The sequence below is a fragment of the Branchiostoma floridae genome, chromosome 1 (genome assembly GCF_000003815.2).
Source record: "Branchiostoma floridae strain S238N-H82 chromosome 1, Bfl_VNyyK, whole genome shotgun sequence".
NCBI classification, from domain to species: Eukaryota; Metazoa; Chordata; class Leptocardii; order Amphioxiformes; family Branchiostomatidae; genus Branchiostoma; species Branchiostoma floridae.
In genome coordinates, this window is record NC_049979.1 from 5,359,252 (window position 1) to 5,380,291 (window position 21,040).

At 43.9% G+C, this 21,040-nt stretch overlaps 1 protein-coding gene across 4 annotated transcripts in view; it reads right to left on the minus strand.

Moving 5' to 3' along the window:
- The window catches only part of LOC118420234 (homeobox protein otx5-like), a 46,338-nt gene that overhangs the window by 11,602 nt on the left and 13,696 nt on the right, over positions 1–21,040 (minus strand). The window contains exons 1-2 of one of the 4 annotated variants that reach the window (XM_035826964.1): positions 20,911–21,013; positions 9,443–9,513 (exon numbers count right to left, since the gene is read on the minus strand). The gene's annotated coding sequence lies outside the window, so the exon portion shown is untranslated. Of the gene's footprint in view, positions 1–9,442; positions 9,514–9,666; positions 9,831–20,910; positions 21,014–21,040 lie in introns of those variants that run through there. The other 3 variants (XM_035826973.1, XM_035826981.1, XM_035826957.1) reach the window with 3 other exon arrangements.

Below are 21,040 nucleotides of genomic sequence, written 5' to 3' on the forward strand. Positions count from 1 at the left end.
CGTAGTTCGAATGTTGTAAATGCCGAAATTTTCGCGGTTGCTTTATGTTCGCGGTTTTTGCGTTGCAAATTTGCCGCGAATTTAAAACCAACGCGAACATTTTTCCATGGCAGTAAGACACTACAGTACATGGTGCTACCCGCGGCGAACTTAAAACCGCTACCGCGAAATCAAATCCCCGCGAACTTAAATGCATTTACAGTGGTCTTCAATACATATCTCGAAAGGTTTTCAAATTCCCGACATTTTCTTATTTACTTGACCGAACGTCAACCACTGTCTTAAATACGTCAGCTACCAGAGAACCCTCCCATTGGCTCTTACTTAGAGCCTGCTGACAACAGAAATAGCCATCAGCGATGATTTTCCTTGGTACTTAATCAGGTGATCTAAATAGGGGTACATCCAGAGCGTCAGCGATTGGTCATCACATATTCAACCACCTTAGATTTTAATCATATTGAAGAAGCGAAAAGGAGTCCCTGGTTTCCTACATATGTGATCCTTTCGTTACGTGAGGAAAACACCATAATGTACAGAACCCAGTTGTACATGAACCGTGTACGAATATTTAGCGTTGAAATTATTCGCCAATGCCACGTACATAGCTCACACCATGTACTAATATCCTCTTTCTAGGACGGCGCTCTCGCCGCGCTCTCCCTGCGACCTAAAATTTGACACATCGCTCAACGAATTCTTTAGAAAAGAAACGAATCTTTCGTGTGTTTTGTTGTCTTCTCAGTCACACTTTTACGTTTTGTATGATATACCCAGTCTGAAAGCGAAGGTTACTCATATCCTATTTAGGTCGCAGTGAGAGCGCAGCGCGATCGCCGTCTAGTGGACAGTGAGAGTAGTGCTGATGTTTCGGGGATTGTCTAAAGCGACCTCCGTCTTGAGTGGTCTTGACCCACTGTACATGCGTCTCTAGCTTCTGTCGAGAGTCTTGACAACAAATTTGAACTGGCGTTGGGGAAATGCATCTTTATGAGATTTACCCAAAATAGATGACCTTCGACATTATCAAACTGTTGTCTTTGTATAGTTGCCAAAAACCTGGATAAGAAATGTCGTCACTAACTTTTGGTCAACAAGAGATCTTCTCAGAAAAAAAAGCTGGGCATCTTTCCGCTAGGCACAGAATTGTGTAAATGTTTGGGGCATCAGATCAAGCTTTGTTGGCTTTGGACTAGCGCGGATACGGGACAGTTGGAAGGCATGTGAGAATGTGAAAGTGTAGTTATAAATATCATGTTTGAATTATGAGTTCCCTGGCCTGAAAACGCTTTTCCTCCCTTCTTCTGTGTACCGTACTTATTACAATTGATTTGCATTTGTCATCCCTTGTAACATTGTGTAAAGGCATGTTGGCCGAGCTGTGAGGCATGCGTCGCCCCGACGCGACAGCCGTAGTCTCTACCAGACTCCCGCCTGACCGAATAGCAATAGGGGAATTTTGCCAAGTTAGAAATAAAAGTCTAGTAGGAGTTGATTGGCCTAGGAGTGAACTGACCGGCCGCTGACTGGATATACTGCAAAAGCCTGACTGAAAACCAAAAGTAACTTTATATTTGTCCCTATTTGGCCCTAATTCTTCTTTTTTTTTTTTTAAAATCCAACTGACATGTTTGCCTGGAGACTACGACAGCCGCATCTTTCTGTCAGACGGCGCGGGTTGTCTAGCCTTGTCAGTCTCCCGAACAAGGGGATAGGCACGTTCGAGTGTTCGCCAATCACATGTCAGTTCCAGTTTCCACTAGGACGGCGCTCTCGCCGCGCTCTTTCTGCGACCTAGTTTTTTTTTGCCAGATCGCTCAACGAATTGTTTTTCACACTTTGTGTCTTTTCCTGTCCTTCAGTCACACTTTTATCATGCTGTATGATACAATGACAATGACAATGACAATGATCTTTATTGCATATTCCTGCCCAACATGGGCTAAATGCATTGGGTTGGATAACTTAAGTATACGTGAAACAGGTTACATCTTATATCATCTAAAATCTACATAGTCTCTTCTCTCTTTTTGAAACTTGTGTGAACAAATTTACAAATCTTTTTTTAAGTGCGCTGTATCTATTAGTCATCATAATATAGTTGAACATATGATACAACCAGTATGAAATCAAAGGTTGCACAAATCGTATTTAGATCGCAGTGAGAGCGCATCGCAATCGCGGTCTAGACGTCTGGTGTTCGTGGAATGGGGGCCTTACGTTTTGTGTGTTTACCTGGAAATCCAATCCACTGACGATTATGGTATTATGCATATAACTTGGAAGTCAACCACTCCAATATCACGTCAACAGAGCAGCGAGAAAAGTTTGCCTCTGACTCTGACAACGATTTTTTTTCAGACCTCGTTTGCCGCCAAACTTCTTCCCCCAGAATTTGATAAATGCGCGGGTTTTAAAAGTATACGTTAGTATAAATCGTAACGTCGTTTTTGCCACGATGGAGTGGGCGTAGCGATCGGGCCGCTATCGCTGCACGCCCGTCACAATCCATTTTGGGGCACATCCGCGCTATCGGGCCGTTCCAACACTGAGCGGGCGCGCGCCACTGTTACGATATAATAACCCCATCGTTTTTCCCGAATTGGAAATTGATTAGAACATACTGAATATTTCCGTCCAGTCCATTTCTCGTGTGAGCACTCTCAGCGGCGGGCCCCCGGACGTACCCCATGCCAGCCGTGTAATCGCAGATAATTTGCCCGCATTGTGCGGTCGGTGCTGCCGCGCAACACAAACCTATCGCACTGGAAACATCCGCGATCGCGCGCCCGATAACGGCGCCAATCCCGGGCTGTGTGCGTCTGATAGCCGGGAGATTGAAGTGCGCCGGCGAGCGCCGTGAATTTGCGAGACCGCTAATGCAATTTGGAGAATTATCATCCTCCAACACACTGATATGCCACTCAACGCAGCCATACAAGAGACGGCTTTCTAACGAGCACGGGGTGAAATAAAATTTCCGTCACTCCCGCACAATGGATGTACCTGAACGGCAATTTGCTAATCCCCATAACTCATAGAAATTGAAGGTTAAAGTCTACCCAAACTGTCAGGAAACTATTGACTTTGGTTAATATATCCTGTCATATGTAGTCTATTGATGGCGCTGGGGCACACGCGCATGTCGCCCGCTACAGAAACTCGGCCTGAATAAAGGACTCTTCTCTGCAAATATTCCTCCGAAAAATGTGCGGTCTGTAGAAATAACCACTTCTATCTGTTTGAAAACATTGATGATAGTAATTCAAATAAACACTTTATTTGAGCACCAATCACTGTTATCGTTTCGATCAGTGAAACACAATGGGAAATAATCAAACGGCAAATCATGTCAATCATCATATTTGTTTTTTGATCATCGTCGCACAAACGTTGGAGATAATCTTGAACACTAAAAGTTGATATAACCAAGGACTTGATATAACCAATAAAAGTAAAGACACAGATAGACACAGTTGTCAAGAACCGCAATTTGGCAATAGATACACAAAAACACGCGTTAACCAAAATATAGATGGAAGTACTTGAGTCTGAGGAATGTTAAAAATGTCCGCTAGAAAATGAACGCGTCAGGGGGCACTTGTTATCAGGAGGAGAATTCAAACTAGTCGTATTAAGGGTCAATGGGGATAATTAACACATATTGGGGGCGCGACTGGCACGGGCATTAAGAACACTATTTAGTGCAGGTTGCACCATACAGAACGTAGCTACTCATTTGTCAACATCAAGACGCTGTATTTCAATGCATCAAATATTCCCCGTTTGTGAGATGAATTACGGTTATTACAGTCAATATCAAACTCTTGTTATAACAACTAAGGACCTTTCTGTGGGACAGGTTGATGGGACAGAGTTTAGATAGTCGCTGTTAGAAGGTCTCTTAAGGCTTAAAAAAAAAAGAACCTCGACGCAATCAAGGTTGTTTACCAATAGCCGGGAATAGAATTCTTCTGCTTTTCATTACCCCGCGTTAGCCGATGAAACGAGGGATAAGTAAGTGATAAGTTCTCAGGAAACACGAGAAATGGCGTGTCAAGCCTGGTTATGGTGGCCGGGACTGACAATGCGCAGCGTTTCCTGGGTGGGAGTCGGACAGGCGCCCTGGCCAGGTGCAGCCCGGACTTGCGCAGTGAAAACGCCTTTGCATGTCCTCCAGAACGAAGTTAACTACTAGTATGCCACTTTAGTCTCTACCAGACTCCATAGGTTGCTGGGAAAACCGTAGAAATGAAACGAATAGAGGAGTAAGCCGGCCAACGAAGTACAACTGGCTTACTCCTCTATTTGCTCCATTTTTTTCAGTGAAAACGCCTTGGCATGTTCTCCAGAACGACAGAATATGTACATTTTGCAACGATTACATATGGAGAGAATACACTTTCTTTTAGACTGGCAACTATACACAGAGATGCCAAAATCTCTCATAAGTACACAACAGCTATATCATGAATATGCATGTTTTAGAAAGGACGAAATGTTCAGCAACTAAAAAGTACAACGTACTGGAAAAGCTCTGTAAATTTTATTACATGAGTTTTAAAAAGAGAGAAGAGACTCAGATTTTAGATGATATAAGATGTAACCTCCTTACACCTATACTTAAGTTATCTAACTCAATGCATTTAGCCCATGTGGGACAGGAATATGCAATAAAGATTATTGTCATACAGTCATGTAGTTTGCTACTTGATCAGGTTCCAAAAGGTTTTCTTGAAGACGAGAAGGATTCTTAAAATACTACAGTTTGCCGTCGGTTTAAAACGTCATCACAAAATGATGACTGAGACCTAAGTACAGCCAAGATCTTCTCCTTGCGCCAAATTATAGTCCAGCAATACTCAAGCAACTGCACATGGTTTTCTAAAATCTAAATGATTTCCGAAATCATATCGCGTTCTTTGAGTAACTGTCATTTCGCGTACACTGTATTGCATCACTTTAATAGATGTCGAACTTTCATACTGGAACGTATTTGGATTTATAGAGATCCCAACTTCCTCAACCCCATTTTCATGTTCCAAACCTGTCTGCTCCACCAATGTGTGATAAAAGAATGCTCCTTCATTTTGTATTTCGCTTAGTTAAGATATGTTTATGTCCTTGTATTTCAGTATGTATAGTGGTGGCGCTAATATAAGTTGGTAACTTGAGTGCGCTACCACTACGTTTGTCTTTTCTTTCAAAGTGAATGAATAAACTAAAAAGATAAGTAAATAGAAAATAATAAAAAAAATGCTCGTAGTGTCGCAGGAATGGTAACAGAATTATCCCGTGGTTTCTATCCACAAAGTGTCCGTCTTATTGATATATCCCGCTTTTCGTGGCTTGACAAGACCATTCGTGCTTTACAACTTCCACTGAGATAAACACGACAGCGACAGTCTATCAACTACCTGCAAGCACGGAACCTTTTCTCGATTCTTGTTTTTCGTTAAAAGGTAAATCACGCGAACATAATCGCAACAAGACACACACGCCACTGTCTTTCGTCACAAAAGTCTTGCTAAAGGCTTTTGAGACAACCTGAAATTGTTAAATACTTAACAGATGTTGCCGATAACTGTCTCATAAAGCACAGATTGCGCGGCCGGTAAAGACACAACGAAAGAACGGAACACTGTCGCCCCCGTTGACAGGGGTTGTTAGCCTTATTTCGATTTGATTATCACGGCAATTTGAGCAGAAGTAACCGTCCGGTACTGATTTATCCAGTGGGCGCTCCTGCAACACCCTGCCGCTGTGTGCGTGTCTCCGGCCCGCCGTGCCACCGCTTCTGTCAGCGCGACGTCGGGAGGGGAATTACTGACTGAAGTTAGTTAGTCCTCATTGATGTCTGCTGACGGTCCTGACACAATGGGCAGATTTAGACGTCCGCAGCCGTGATGAGAAGAGAAGTGGGATGTTTCCACTCTCAGTTGAGTAGAGCCCGTTCGTACGTGCATAACATGATTACCGGGATGCATGAAACGGAGTTTTGTTCGGCGGGATCAGGGCCGACGTGACCCCGCGGGTTAGAACCACCGACACCCCATACACACCAACTCAACAACGGGGACGGGCTTTTGTGAGCCACAAACAAAGTACCCGGTTTATCTGCATTTTCAGTGATTGTCCCTGTGCAACTGGAATATGAGGTCTTCTGATACGGCTTCTGATGAAAAAAAAATCTAAATCTCAGTGCCGAATGATTTCAACCTGTTCACGTTTCTATTCGGGACAAGAAAGAAGCAACGAATTCAGATCTCTTGACCAAGTTGTGATAAAAACAACCTCTTTTCTTTACTCCCATCGTTACGAACTACAATCTCTGACATGGTACAATCTATGTCATAAGCTGCGTTCTATATTAAATGTGAGTACATTAACATCTACTAACGGGTGCGAAACCGTTCCACCTCGGGAAAGGAGAAATGTTTTCGCTAGAAACCCGGCCGACTGTACGCACCAACATTCCTACACACACGTTACCACACACACGGCGTGTAATTTCAGCCACAAGAGCCGGGGAAAGCCATGTCATTCTTTCTTCGTTTAAGTGCGTGCCCTTGATGTACACACTGGTGTAATATTGCCACCACTACACACGTTCGCAAATAACTACAGAGCACTTACAAACGTCGACGTAAAAATGGCGAAAGTCCGTCAGAATTCGAAGGCGAGGTGAGCCGCCATTGCGATTTATAATTCATATGTACACGTTGTTTCATCTAGTTTGTCACAATTTTACAGCATTTCGTGTATGTCGTCTAGATATTGCTCATGCAAGGCATCGCAGTGCCAACTATTCTACTGCTACGTTATCTTGAGTATACTGATTCACAGCCTGAGATAATTTTTGGTGCAGTATTGTAAATTTCAGCATGGATTCGTGTGTGTATAACATTATACCATCCGTCTGTGTTGAAAAATAGTTGATTCGTACCACAGACAAGTCCGCTGGAAAATACTCGGTAATTTACAAGTCAGAAATAAGGTAATGGGAGTGTTTATGTTTATGTTTGTGTAACTAAAACACTATAAGCATATATCAACATGTCGCACTTAACGTTACATTCGTTATGTCTAAACCGTAGCGGCATTTCACCACAGGAAGAAGTGGGCAAAGTTGCTGTGATTCTGAGACAAACAGTTTCTTCATTTTTTGTCGTTGTGAATTTTTGGATTGCGAGGAAATTTTGAACTGTCTACATGGCACAACAAACAGCACACAGCACCACAACCATTATATCATTATATAGTCTAAGATCTATTCTGTATACTTTCTTTCTTTTCTTTTTTGTACTTTATAGTTGACCATTCAAAAGTCAATGCACTTTTTTTGTCGTGTCAATAAAGCTTGCTACCAACTGGATGCATGTGCATTATCGTATGCAATACTGCGGGGAATTGGAGCACTTGTAATGACTTTGGCAAATCGCGCAACGCACATAAACAGACTGTGTATTTAATTTTCTATTACCCATGAATGGTTGATAATCGCGGGTCCCATGTGCAGACAGTGAGAAGCACGCTATGGCGAGTACATGGGATAGTTCTGGCCACAGGGAACTGCTGTTACACACGCAGAAACTGTTTTCATAGCAAGGGAAAACTAAATACAGGGCTCTTCTGGTCAGGAAGTATAGGTTTGGGCTCCCGCGAGGGTCGCCACTTCACTATTTATTCAAACCCGTTTCGTTGAAGAGGTTCATCGGTCACGTATGCATACAGTTACTATCAATTTTCTTCCAACAGTGACTGTTTAAAAGGTAGAATACGTACCTCCAAATTTTCGATGTCTGACAGCACATCTTGGTCACGGAGAATGGCCTAGTCTCAATGGACTATTTATTCAAACCCAATTTGTACCGGTATATCGTTGTCATAATGTTCCCGCCATTGACAATTGTACTAAGCAGATTATACACGATATCATTCGATGATTTAGATTATTCCTGTTCGTTTCACAGTAACGATACATTTGCACTCCGAACGTTGAAATGGTAGTTTTGTTGCGGGGAAGCTATTCACTTTGGTCAGGCAGCATTTTGATTCATGAAATGAACAGTGAAAGATTCTAATACCTGTAATAACTCGTTGTTGTCATAAACAACTTAAGACTTTCCTCAGTACACAGATCGTTGTTCTGAAAGTTGCATTCAAAGCATTTGTAGTTTGTAGTAAAAGAAATTGAAAATATCCAACGATATCGATACGCATAAAACGGCTAAGACATGTTTCTCCAGGCCGACGCTCTCCTGACATACTGCTGGTGGGTCGGCAATAATTAAGCGTTTTCTTGGTCACAAATGTGATTCTAGTTTGTGCAGAATTTCTAACCAACTACTAGTAAACCCCATGGCAATGCACCTAGCTTTTAGGTTGGGACAGAAGTGAACAGAGGCGTGCTGAGGGCCAAAAAACTCCAGATTATGGAAATGCGCGAAAACCGTCAGCTGGCAGTAGCATTTGGCGGGACTCAATTAACATCTTCCGACCGAGGTTTGCTTTCTAGATTAACTCACAAATCCTCGCAAATTTGAAACAGCTACCGGTTCAAGTTGTGCGTTCTGCGAGTAAGCTGTGCTTCCCATACATTTCATGTGCAAGTTCGTATATGCATGTTTTTACTCCCAGTAGTACGAATTGTCAAAAAATGACAAAATAACTGCCTACAAATACACCATCAACAACAGAACAGATTTTGGGTAATTATCACGTTCTTGTAAATTTATCACGTTCATTAAAATGAATGGTAGAAGGTGTGAACTATCGTTATTTCCCCACGCCTACTCAATTTGGGAGCACCACTTAGGCCGGTTTCCTGGGTGTTTCTGCGAGGCCTCAGCACGAGTGGGCCGGGGAACAATTTTCAGCGACCTTGTTCTTCTCCTCGCGTGAACCACTTTCTCTCAACCATGAGAACTTCAAATATTATTTCTCTGGTTATTGTGCACCGTGTATAATGCTCGGTCCATATGATACACACAGACAGGGGCCGATCTACGCTTTTTCACAGACATAGTGACCGGTGAGAAATCGGTGTAATGGTAGTATTCGCACTGTTCATGACAGACTGGGGATCTCGGACACTAGTCGGTGGCAAAACAACGTACAATTGGAGTCGACTTGGCCCCACGTTTGTGTTCGTGTTTCAGGTCAGCTATTCTACAGTTTGATAAACAACGGTCGACGGAGATGACCGGTGTATTGGCAGGTTGGTGACACCAACCAACGATATTAGCGACATTGAAGGGTTTTCAGAGCTTTCTGACAGTGTCCTATATAGGAATGTAGCCACGGTGCAAGTTGGCAAAAGATGTCCAGTGGTTGGCGACCCAGAACGCCCGATTTCGGCCCGTTTTGTCGAGTTTTCGCCGTTTTCGGCAGGTTCACCTAAAAACCATCAATCAGGGAAAGACAGGAACAAGGCACCCACCTGCTAGGCGTGAATGAACGGTTCGTGGTCCTGTCAGCGGCAAGTGGACTTTCCTCGGCCGGCAGCGACTCCTGCACAGGGACATAATACAAGAAATACTCGGTAAGTCACCGGGACTTGGACGGGAACGGACGGCGACACAACTACACATCGCTGTCCTGGACACCACAACACAGTTGAATGGATAATTGAAAGCCTAAGCCAAAGCTAAAACAAGGCTTAACCTTGTAAAAGACGAGCTTTACGTCTTGTAAATGCGAAAATGATTGTGATTGATCACCTTCACACGCTTAGGCTTGGACTGCACTGTGCCAACATAATAGCATTGTGGCTAAGCTCCTCACGCACCGCACCCCGGACCAATCACCGCTCGCGCCTTTAGAATTCTCTGACAGCCAACAAAACATTGTATCACTCCGCAATTTTAGGGGCCAGCTCAGAGAGGAGCTGCAAAAGTACATTCAGTAATTGGCTTACAGAATGGCAACGTACAGATATCAGCCTGTGTCATAGATATTAACCATCATTCGTTTGTTGGAAACTACCACGCGACAAAATTTCGTGAACATTTGCGCAAGAACAGACAGAAGTCAGTACTCAAAGTTTCAGGCCATGGAAAAGGTCCTGTTTACGTTTGTGTATGCTGTAGACGTGTCTTCTCTCAGGAAGAGCCAGGAATGTCCACACTACGTGATTTAAGCGGAACATTCCGCATGAAGTTCTTTTATTTCTTTATTTTCAGTTACTCAACATGTCAATAACTTCCACGCGAAAGTTTGGTGTCACACCAACCACCGGCGCGCGAGATTTTCCAGAGTGGGAAAGGTTTCTCAGGGATGGGAACTGAGAGGACCAACTGTTATTCAGATGACTGCCTTTCAACCACGGAGGGGCAAGAATGGAAACCGAGCACAAGTTTCCGCAAATCCCCCTCCGTCATAATTTCCATGAGAATAGACCTGGCCTGTTTGCACTTTTCACACAGCAAAATAACATAAAGGGGGCCTTCTCAATGGGGCCCGACCTTCTGTCAGTTTTTCCAGGAGGAAGCGCTCTTCATCTATTTAAGGTCCAATTACAGAGATACCTTGATGTTTGGGGGATTTCGATGATACTTCTTACTTATCCTCTTGTAGCACAGTTGCTAATGCAATTAAGATACACCATAGAACTACTGCTGACGATGGGAGGATCAAGTCGGCTTACACGCACAGATATGGCTTCCCCGCACACTGCCAACATTCAGGGGCCGACCCAGGAAAAACCCAAATTCCCGGGGATAGTGTAGGGGCCAATGGTGTCAGGGCGGTTTTACTAACTGCACAGAAGCTCATCAAAAGAAGATTGGCAGTGTGTCTTGAAAAAGGGTTTGTTCGGGGCACGGCAGTGGAAAACCACCCTTGAATCGGTGATGGAGGGTTTTTGTCCCGTTGCCCGATGCGCAGCATAAATTGAACCCCCACCTAGCAATAGGGATGATGGGTGTCCACACAGCTATTCCGAACCTAAAAGAGTTCAGTAGTATTTTATTTGAAGGAGAGGCCGTTGATAACGGAACTGTTTGCTATGAATGTTTCCGCAGAGTGTAGGAAATTCATGCTCGCCCCACAGGCGGCGGAACCAAGTGGACAAATTGGGTCCGCTTATCACCCGACAAGCTAACTCTCTCGGGCATAATGTGAATTATTTTCCACTAATTGGAATGTAATTAGTTGTTTTGGAAAACATTTTCGGCAATCGGAGATTCCTATCGCGCCTACTGTGCGGGTTCTTATCGCTCGCCGCCTGCCATGCACTACGCGGCCCTCCCGGCCGACAAGTGACTGGCAGCTCCCGCGAACGAACAAAGTTCCCGACGTGCGATGCCGAGATAACCGCATATTCCTGTGACGTCACATTTGTGTGTTCTGTGTTGATATGCAGTGCATTTTGACTCCATTGTTCCCGTCTTATTGAAGCGCATTCATGTCTCTGAGCTGAGCCGTTTCTTGCTTTCCAACGGGGTAGATAACAATGCGCGCAAATTCAAAGGGTTGAAACACTAGGCTGTCGAGTTGCTGAAAGAAACTCTTAGTGTGGAAACGCTGTCGCTGACAAGCTTCGCCGTGAGATGTTACTCTTGCGTCAAGACGATTTAAGTTTTCCCGTCAACCAACCCGTACCAAAGCTGTCATCTCTGGAAGTACTCGTCGGCACAGTAAAAGGAGTTTACTGCTAATACTATACGGGACAAGTGTGTTAATGTGGAGATAGTTTTATAGTTGGACAGAACAGACATCACGCGAAGAAGCAATTTCGCCTCCCGCAAGGGAACCCTAGCAATAAAATGAATGGTACTTCGTTGTCGTCATCTCCCCATAGAGATCGGCAACAAATCTTTATTATTACATCTTGTATCAATCAGTTTTATGACTTTTTCCTGCCTACTTTTATCTTTTCCACATCGCTTTATATTTTTTTTTAGAATAGAAGTGTAATAGTAATGATGATGAGCAATTTATCAAGAGAGATACAAATTTATAAGCAAAGATACATAAAGGGACCCAGAGATCTATCGACAAAATAATCAATACCAAACCATAAACTTTGTTATCTAATAATGATGAATTAGCAATTAGGTACCATCCTTTGTAGGTAAGATGTTGAAATATGTCTGCATATTTGTCAGTATTTTCTCAATCTAATCTGTGAAATGTATCTCTATCGTCGTCGTACTAGTATCTTGCTTTGTACGAGGGGCATTCAATAAGTAATGCCCCTGACCCACTTCCAGCTGTCTGATCTAGATGAAATTTTGCATGTGTAATGAGTCATATTTCTATGGGTCATGTTGCAAAAAACAGCTCTGAACTAATTGTGGTTACTGATTTACTGGTGTTTGAACTGAGTCAGGTGTGAAATGGACCAGGTGTGAAATGGAGCAAGTTGAGTGTCGCGCAGTGATCCAGTTTTTGTATTTGAAAGGACGCACACCGAAGGGGACTTTTGATGAAATGAAAAAAAACTTATGGTGATGATGCCCCATCATATGACCTTGTAAAACGCTGGCATCCTGAATTCAAACAAGGTCGGAAGTCTGTGGAAACAGCTCCCAGACCTGGTCGTCCCTCTTCTGCCATTGATGAGGCATCTGTCGGAGGACCAACCTGGGATGTCCTACAAGAACGGTGTCCAGAGCTACATCAAATGATGGGAGAAATGCAAAACTCTGGGTGGTTCCTATGAAGAGAAAGACTAATAACTGTGCCAACTTTCATTAATCTCCTGCTATGGGAAATGGGTCAGGGACATTACTTATTGAATGCCCCTCGTATATAGAGGTTTCTTCTTATTATCCTATATTGTTTAATTATTAGAATCTTATTATCCTATATTGTTTAATTAGTAGAATTGTAAGATGTATTGAATATTCTGTATTATTTTTGTTGTTGTAGTTTATAGTTGGTAACTGTACTTTTAGTCGTGTCAATAAAGCTTGTTGTATCAAAATTTGGCAATGAATTTGGTGTCAAAATCTAGAGGAGTGGCTTCAGTGCCGTAGTTCTTGTTTTTATGATGATGGCGTGATGGGGAAAGTGAGCTCCACGTATTTGCTTCAGCTCGAGTCATGACGATTCTTTCTTCAGTCGTAACCCGTATCATCACTCGTGACACCGAACATCTCCGCCCGGTGACCTGTTGTAGGGAATTTATTCTCTTCACGAACTCTTTTCTTGCCCCGGTTTCCCTCCATTTGATTCCTTTCAGCGTCGGCGATCGATCGGAACGGGAGCTCGCGGCCTCCCGGCTTTGTACGCGCACGTCCCAGCGCGGCGGGCCCGGTACAGATCCCCGGCCAACTCTACCGGCTCGGCAAACAGTCGCTCCCGGACTGACATGCTTCGCATCGACCGTCCACAGAGCTAGCCTCTACCAGGCTCCGTGGATCGGTGGTAGAAATTGTAGAAATTGGACAAATAGAGTCTATAGTACGCTATGGGAGTTAGCCGCCAGAAGAATACGTATCCTTTCAGTCGGTGAGGAAATGTATTCTTCTGGCGGCTAACTCCCCTTCTGGCAAAGAAAATCTTTTCAGAAGCATGGCACACAAAAACTGTTCGTTTAGTGCTGCTTGCCAGTGGTCTTACGAGAGCCTTAACTTGTAGGTCTTAGCCCCTAGTTAAGGTGACTATGACTATGATAGTACAGTTGGAAGGCAATGATTTTACGCTACATCACATCATTGATCAACTGTAACCCCTTGACAGTCATATTTCATAGTGGGTCTCATGAAATATCTATCACTGGCGGTAAAGATAACGCCACGGAATTCTTGATAGTTCAGTCGGGGGAAATACGCTTGAACAGTACAGGAAAGGAGCTCCTTGTAGGAAACCCCTATCACTGTAAACGATTACCCTGTCACTGTGACCGGCGGTACAGAACAAATGACTGCATTTATGAGTACATTTCGATCAAATTATATGACGCAAAGTACGGCAAAACTGTCTTGTCTGTCAAACTGTTGTCTGCGCTCCCAAATATTCTGAGGTGTCTGGTCCTCGGTACATGCTTTGCTTTAATTTTCGGCGTGCTTCTACTTATAACATAGTTCTATCCAGTCAAGGAACCTCCTTGATTCAGTGCATTGAGGTCTTCTGAGGAATGAAAATCGTAGAAAAAAAGATGACAATAAGCACAGAGGTTCTCCACTGTATCAAAACGCAATTAGCGACTTCAGACGACTTATCCTGCAGGGTTATTGATATTGATATGTCGTTAATAGTCGGGGAGGAGAAACCTTAACGGCAGAGATTTCCCCTAATCAAAATCCTATTGTTTCACTTCACTGACGCGTGTGCTTATTTCATATCATTCAGAGGCAAAACAGAACATAATGACGGGACCTCCCCAGCGCTGAACTTCTCCTCCTTGTCAATCAACATAAAAACAATGTGGATTAAGTTGGTGAGTTTCAGTGCCCGTTGTTTCTTTCGAACGCTTCGCTCTTTGCATCAATTCAGTAGGAATGTTTTGGCTTATACATTGCAACAATTCTGCGTCCCTCCGAAGTTGGACATTTCCATATGACACATGCTGCGAACAAAAGCTTGGCATTTGGCGATGCCCCGTGTACTCCTGAGGGTCACCCTCCCTCCACTCAGCACAAAACCTACTCCGGAACAGCTCCCCTCTCCCTCTGCCGTCGACTCTAATAGCGCGGTGTTGATAATTAATAAACTGTCGTCAACAAGTGCCGACAATTAGCCGAGCACGCCTTGTAGAAGCAAGTGATCGATTCGGCAGATAAGCTAGCAGGAGTAGATGGTAGATGGGACCAAACAAAGCTTGAGGACATGCCTTGCTGTGTGGAGAAGCCTAACAAGGTTTGCTCAGCGTCTGTGCATAACCACTTCTGCCCCTCCATTCCGATGTGTACAGACAACAACAAGTCCACAGAGACTGGATTGTTCTTCAAGCAGATCCTACGATGGCATAAGATAGTACTAAACTGGCTAAAGGAGTGTTGTCAGCCAAGAGGTGCACATTTGCCATGTAGGTAGCCAATAAGCCAAACACACTCTTAGGAAGGCTTCACTCCTCTGGTAGATTTTGATACTATCTTATGCTACCGTAGGATCTGCTTGGAGATTAGGCTGTTCTATTTCACCATTATACATGTCCTATAAACGTGTTTGGTTTGCCGCCCGATTTAACAAACAAGGCTAAATGCGTCAGTAGTTCCACCGCCAAAAGTGGTTTCGCTGAAAGTTTACTGAAATCTTGAAATTTTGGTTATTTTTCTGCTGTTCTATTTTACCATTATAAATGTCCTATAAACTTGCTTCGTTTTTCCTCCCAATTTTTAACAAAGCCAGTAGATGCGTTGTTTCACCGCGAAAAGTGGTTTTGCGAAAGTTTAGTGAAACCTTGAAATTTTGGGGGTTATTTCTTTCTGTCAGTGAGTAAGAAAGACACACAATGGTTTGATACAGTATGGAGAAAGAGACAGAACACCCACGTAAAACACGGGGACCGGCGAGACACCGAGACGGGGCGCAGCTCTCAGCCGCGGAGGTTTTCGGCGTTACTGGCCGTTGCCGGGGAAGACGCATGCCAGTCGAGCTGGGTCCGCTTGGCTGGCGGAATCAATTACCCGAATGCCCGCTACCTGCCTAATAATTTGGCGATGGGGAATTCTGATATGGCGTTTTATTCAATACCGTCTCTATCGAGGTGCTCACCTCGTTCGCGCCTGGGGGGTGATAAAGCGGGCTGTATTAGCGGCAATGGGCGCTGACGGCGCGGCTGAAGCCTATCTGTTCCCCGCAGTCCGCTCGGCTCACCGCGCGCTTATTTCACGGTCCGCCCGAGCTAACCGGCCCTGAACACCGCCAAGATTAATGACACCGCGCCCGCACGCGCCTCGGGCACAGTCGGGTCAATAAAATTAAAAGAAGTTTATAAAGTCAGCCTCTTGCGTTTGTCAAAACAGTCAAATAAACGGGCACCCTTAATGAAGATAAATGGGAATTTTATGCAATGTGTCTCCCCGAATGTAAAGTTCTTCTAATCGGATAGGCGCTGTTTAAACACGGGACAAAGGAGGCTGGCAGAGCTAGCGGCATTGCCTGTGGCACTGCTAACGCTAACGACTGCATGCGCATATCCTGAAAACAATGTGAGATCAAGTATTGGGTTTGATATGCAGAGAATCCGCACTACAAAGGAGAGCTAGGATTGTCGTTCACGGTCGGATGGACACATACTGCTGAAAATGGAAGCGATCCGGTACGAGTTCACGGCGTGGCGGCCAAATTTGGGATGTCTACATTTCGTTAATGCATTGCTGATACAGCTTCTTTGCAGTGCTACTTTAAGTTCGTATTTTTTAACGGATTGTTGGACTTGGTCAGGAACAGCATGTCTGCTGGACCGGGCAGTACTTCGGACATCGAAGCAGGACACCTCCCGTCCGTGTACGTAGTTAAGCTCCAAGCAGATCCTACAATGGCATAAGATAGTACCAAACTGACCAAGGAGTGTAGTCAGACAAGAGGTGTACATTTGCCGGTAGTGAAACACACCCCTAAGCCGGCTTCACTCCTCTGCCAGCTTTTGATACTATCTTATGCTACCGTAAGATCTGCTTGGAGATTATACGTAGTAGTCAGCGCGCGTCCGTCCACTCCGCAGAAATCATAACACCTCGACTTGTCTAAATCCTGGCGGATTACCTGGACCGGCTTTCTCGCCATGTCATGGCACCGGGCGGAGATCATCGCGCGCAAACCACACACTCGCCACGGACCTGCACAGCACCGTTCTGCTCGCGAACACGAATGATGAGCGGGGATCACCCGAGCCAGGTCTCCACCGTGAGGAGAGAGCTGACGGGGATTTGTGCAGGGTACACCGAGGACGCGCCAACTTTGAAATAGCCGACATGGAGTGTTACTCTTCCAAGCACCCCGCAAAACAACACACTTTTTCCTAATCTCCAAGCAGATCCTACCAGTAGCATAAGATAGTATCAAAAGCTAACAGAGGAGTGAAGCCGACATAGGGGTGTGTTTCGCTACCGGGCAAATGTTCACCTTTTGGATGACTACATTCCTTGGCCAGTTTGGTACTATCTTATACCTTGTAAGATCTGCTTGGAGATTAACTTTTTCCAGTCTGCTCTCTAGCTGACACAGATGTACAAGCACACTACGTCTGCTTTCTGGTCATTTCACTGCCGAATTGTTCATGTGGAGAAATGCGAAATGGTTCGAACACACATAAGTCCAGATGATAACTACTTGTGCATGTACTACAGATATGTTATAGCAGAACGTTCGGCTGTGAAGGGTTGATGTCTATTCTAAAGCAGAATGCCCATACGTGACGAGATGGTGATGGATATTGTTTCTTTCTTTCTTTCTTTATTCGCACATAATAGCATGGCTTAAAACAAATGTGTATACAAAGATGAAGAACATGCGGGGCGTTAGCAGAAGCCTATGTGGCTTTTCTTTGGCCTCCCCCAGAAATAAGTTGCAGAAATAATAATTATACATAATTAAAGTGAACGAAAAATGCACATAATATAAGTTTACAGTCTGTAACACAGCATTGCTGTATCATCCACGGCCACAGAAAACCATAGCATTGGAAAATGCGTGTTTACAGCCAAGGAAATGCATGCCACTTGAACCACGGTCGCTGAAAAATAGTTCGCGAAAGCAAGTTCGCCATCTATGTTAATTTTTCATTAAAACACGGTCGTGATTCTAACGGAAATTTTTCCCGAACAGTTTTGAAAATAAAATCAGGTCTGAAGAAATCGAATTAACAGATTTACTGTGCAATAAGTGCGTGGAGGACATGTGAAACCAAGGAGGTTTTATCACTTGATAAAACCTCCTTGATGAAACATACATATAATACTCGTGTCCCTCCAGATGGAATTATATCAATAACATCATAACGAATTGGAAAACTTGGTTTTGTTCAGTATAGTGCAGCTTAAGGCGAAAAAAATACTGCAGGCAAAGCGCCACCACGCGAATCCTGCATCCGCCACAACACATACTTATGAGTGAATGAGGGAAATAAATGGAAAGTAGTAAGATATCAATTTCATTTTATTTCTTGCTGCAGCTGTAGTGACGGATTCGTCTTTGGAATGCCAACCACGGATACGCGTTACTCACACCCGATACCTGCCAGTCAGTACGAGGGTTTGTCTCTATAACAATATGACTGATGAAATATATTTTTGCACCCATTTTTAGAACGTTGAAAGAAAGTATGTTACAGCCCTCCCTTTCCACTAGACGACGATCGCGCTGCGCTCTCACTGCGACCTAAAACGGATGTGTGCAACCTTCGATTTCATACTAAGTACTAGTATATCATTATTTTATCATACAAAATGTAAAAGTGAGACTAAAAGATAACAAAACACACAAAGTGTAAAAAAGATTATTTTCTTCTCTTGATTTCGTTGAGCGATCTTTCAAATTCTAGGTCGCAGAGAGAGCGCGGCGAGAGCGCCGTCCTAGGGGAAAGAGTCCACTAGCCCCTACACGTATCTTCGCGTTGTTATCCTGTCAGCAGCAATGTGCGTGTATAGCGTAGGTTTGGGCCACAATCGTTTTGGAGGTAAATAGAGATTCACCTAACGATTTCCGACAACGGATATTTAACGAGTGCGATCAAACGTGAATAGATTTGTGTGGGTGCGGCAGGAAGAGACCACGGATTGCACAGGTGGGGGCGACAAAGCCTTTTCCAACCACCGAGTAGATAGGAATGTAGCAGCAAATACCAGTAACTTTGTCTCGATGTCTAGAAGACGATCTCCAGCCGTGAAGTCTCATAAAGCAAATTTGGCAGCCGTATTGTCCTCTGAATACCATGCGAAATCAGGTTCTGATCGGAGAAGAAAAGCGTAAGGGTATCGGTGTAAACAGAGAAACCGGGATAAAATCCACAGGGCAATATGTTGAATATTAGACTTATAGTACTGATAACACAGAGGAAAACAATGCCTAAAGTGCCTTTCTAGTCGCAGAACATAACGTTACGTGAAAAAAAGAGATTCACCAAACGACCAAAAGATGTTCAAGAAAAGGATCGTCCATTCCAGAGTTCTAGCATACACAAGGAAGTGAATAGTAACAAACGCGTATATTTGAATTTTAAAGACCAAACAAAACGACTCTCCATCAACATGTTAACATCATGACTGTACCACCAAGGTGCAGGTGACGATGTAGGAGATTGATTAGTCTTGCTAACTGCCGTCGTTCGCCACCCAGGACTACTAGATGGCTGGGAGTAGGAAATAGAAAAATGAATGTGACTGGTTTAAGTCTTCAATGCTGTTTATCTGAATATACATGTCTTCATGACGTATCTTTCTGAAGATACTGGGCCACAGAGGTCCACTTAAAAAACACAAAGCTGGCGAACACAAACCTTCTGGTATTGACGAAGTATAGGTGCAATGTATCTAAATTCATAAAGCCGGTATAACCGCCTTTCGGCGTAACACACCAGCTTCGCACACCAGACATAAGCATAATACTTTTCCTGTGGCGTATAAACAAGATAAAGTCAACACCGCTTTCATTTTGCTATGTACTTGCCAGATTTCCATCGCTGTATTTCAGCACAGATGTTGTGTCATTCTGTAGCGAGACCCCCTATCCACCAGGGCGGCGCCCTCGCTGCGCTCTTTCTGCGACCTAAAATTTGACAGAGCGCTCAACGAATTGTATAAAAAAGAAAACGAATATTTGCACGATACGTGTTTTTTGGCCTTTCAGACACACTTTTACATTTTGTATGATAAACCTAGTATGAAATCGAAGGCTATACACATAGTTTTTTGGTCGCAGTGAGAGCACAGTGGGATCGTCGTCTAGTGGAAAGGGGGCCTAAAGGTGAACTCTCACTGCACTTTGGGCAGGCAATGCGGGATTCGTTCACTGCTGCACTGTTTTGTTATTTTCGCGATTTTCAATGATTTAGATATTGCGTACTACGTAAAAGTATGACTAAGAAGACAACAAAATACACAGAAAATTCGTTCTTTATCTCTGACACTCGTTGCGTCATCTACGAACCCCGCAGTGCCGCACCGGTGCCCAAAGTGCAGCGAGATACCACCTTTAGCAAAACAAGGCGACGTTTTCGCGCTAGGAGATTACGGTAAACGTTACGGGGAGGAGAAATCGGATTCCGGAGCTCCCGGTCACTAATCAGACAAATTTGTCGCGCAGGTTGTCAAATGGATCACTGGACGCTTAAGTATCATGGAGGGATAATTCGATCATCTCTAACAACAGTGGTTTTCTGGCGCGAAGAAACAAAAATAACAAATTCCGACGGTGGTGTCCTTAGAGGGAGCATTTCACGTGTCAGGCGGGCACGACGGAAATCTTGTAGAGAGTCGGTAGCAGGCAAAGTGGTTTTGGACAGAATTTGTCTCCAAAGTCCAAGGATATATCGTAAATGGGTTTATGAGGGACAGTCCCCTTGATTTGGCTGTGAAAGAAAATAAATACTCCTTCCATAAAATAGTTCTCAGTCAGTTCAAACTGTGATTGCAGCTTTGAAACTTTTCCTTCATCTCCACAGGAAAGCGAGGATAAGTTGAATTTATCCAACGATAGTTTCACTTTGCATTAACTGAATATTTTCAACAAGTCTTGTGACCTGTTCTTAGCCCGGTGTGGCAAAAATGTGCAATAAAGGTCTTCAATCAATCTATAATAATTAGTACTTAACGAACTTTCTCAAAACAAACCCGACCGATTGGAGGTTTCGATATTGATGTCCTAGAATGCTGAGCCTGAGGTCAGTTTCCTTCTTCTTTTCTTCAAAGATGAAGTGTTAGCTAGTATTTTTCTTACAAAAATGGTTTAAAAAATAAATCCCTCCAGATTTGAAGATAAAGAGTGATTTTGGATGAGTCCTGCAGGTGAGGTACGTACCTGAGACACACCAGCTCACCTGTCAGCGCTCCGTCACCTCTCAACACCTGTACGGACTGACTGACGTATGAGCAAGGATCGCCCTGTACGTGCCGTGTACGCAAAACAAAAGTACCTGGTCGTCTGCTTG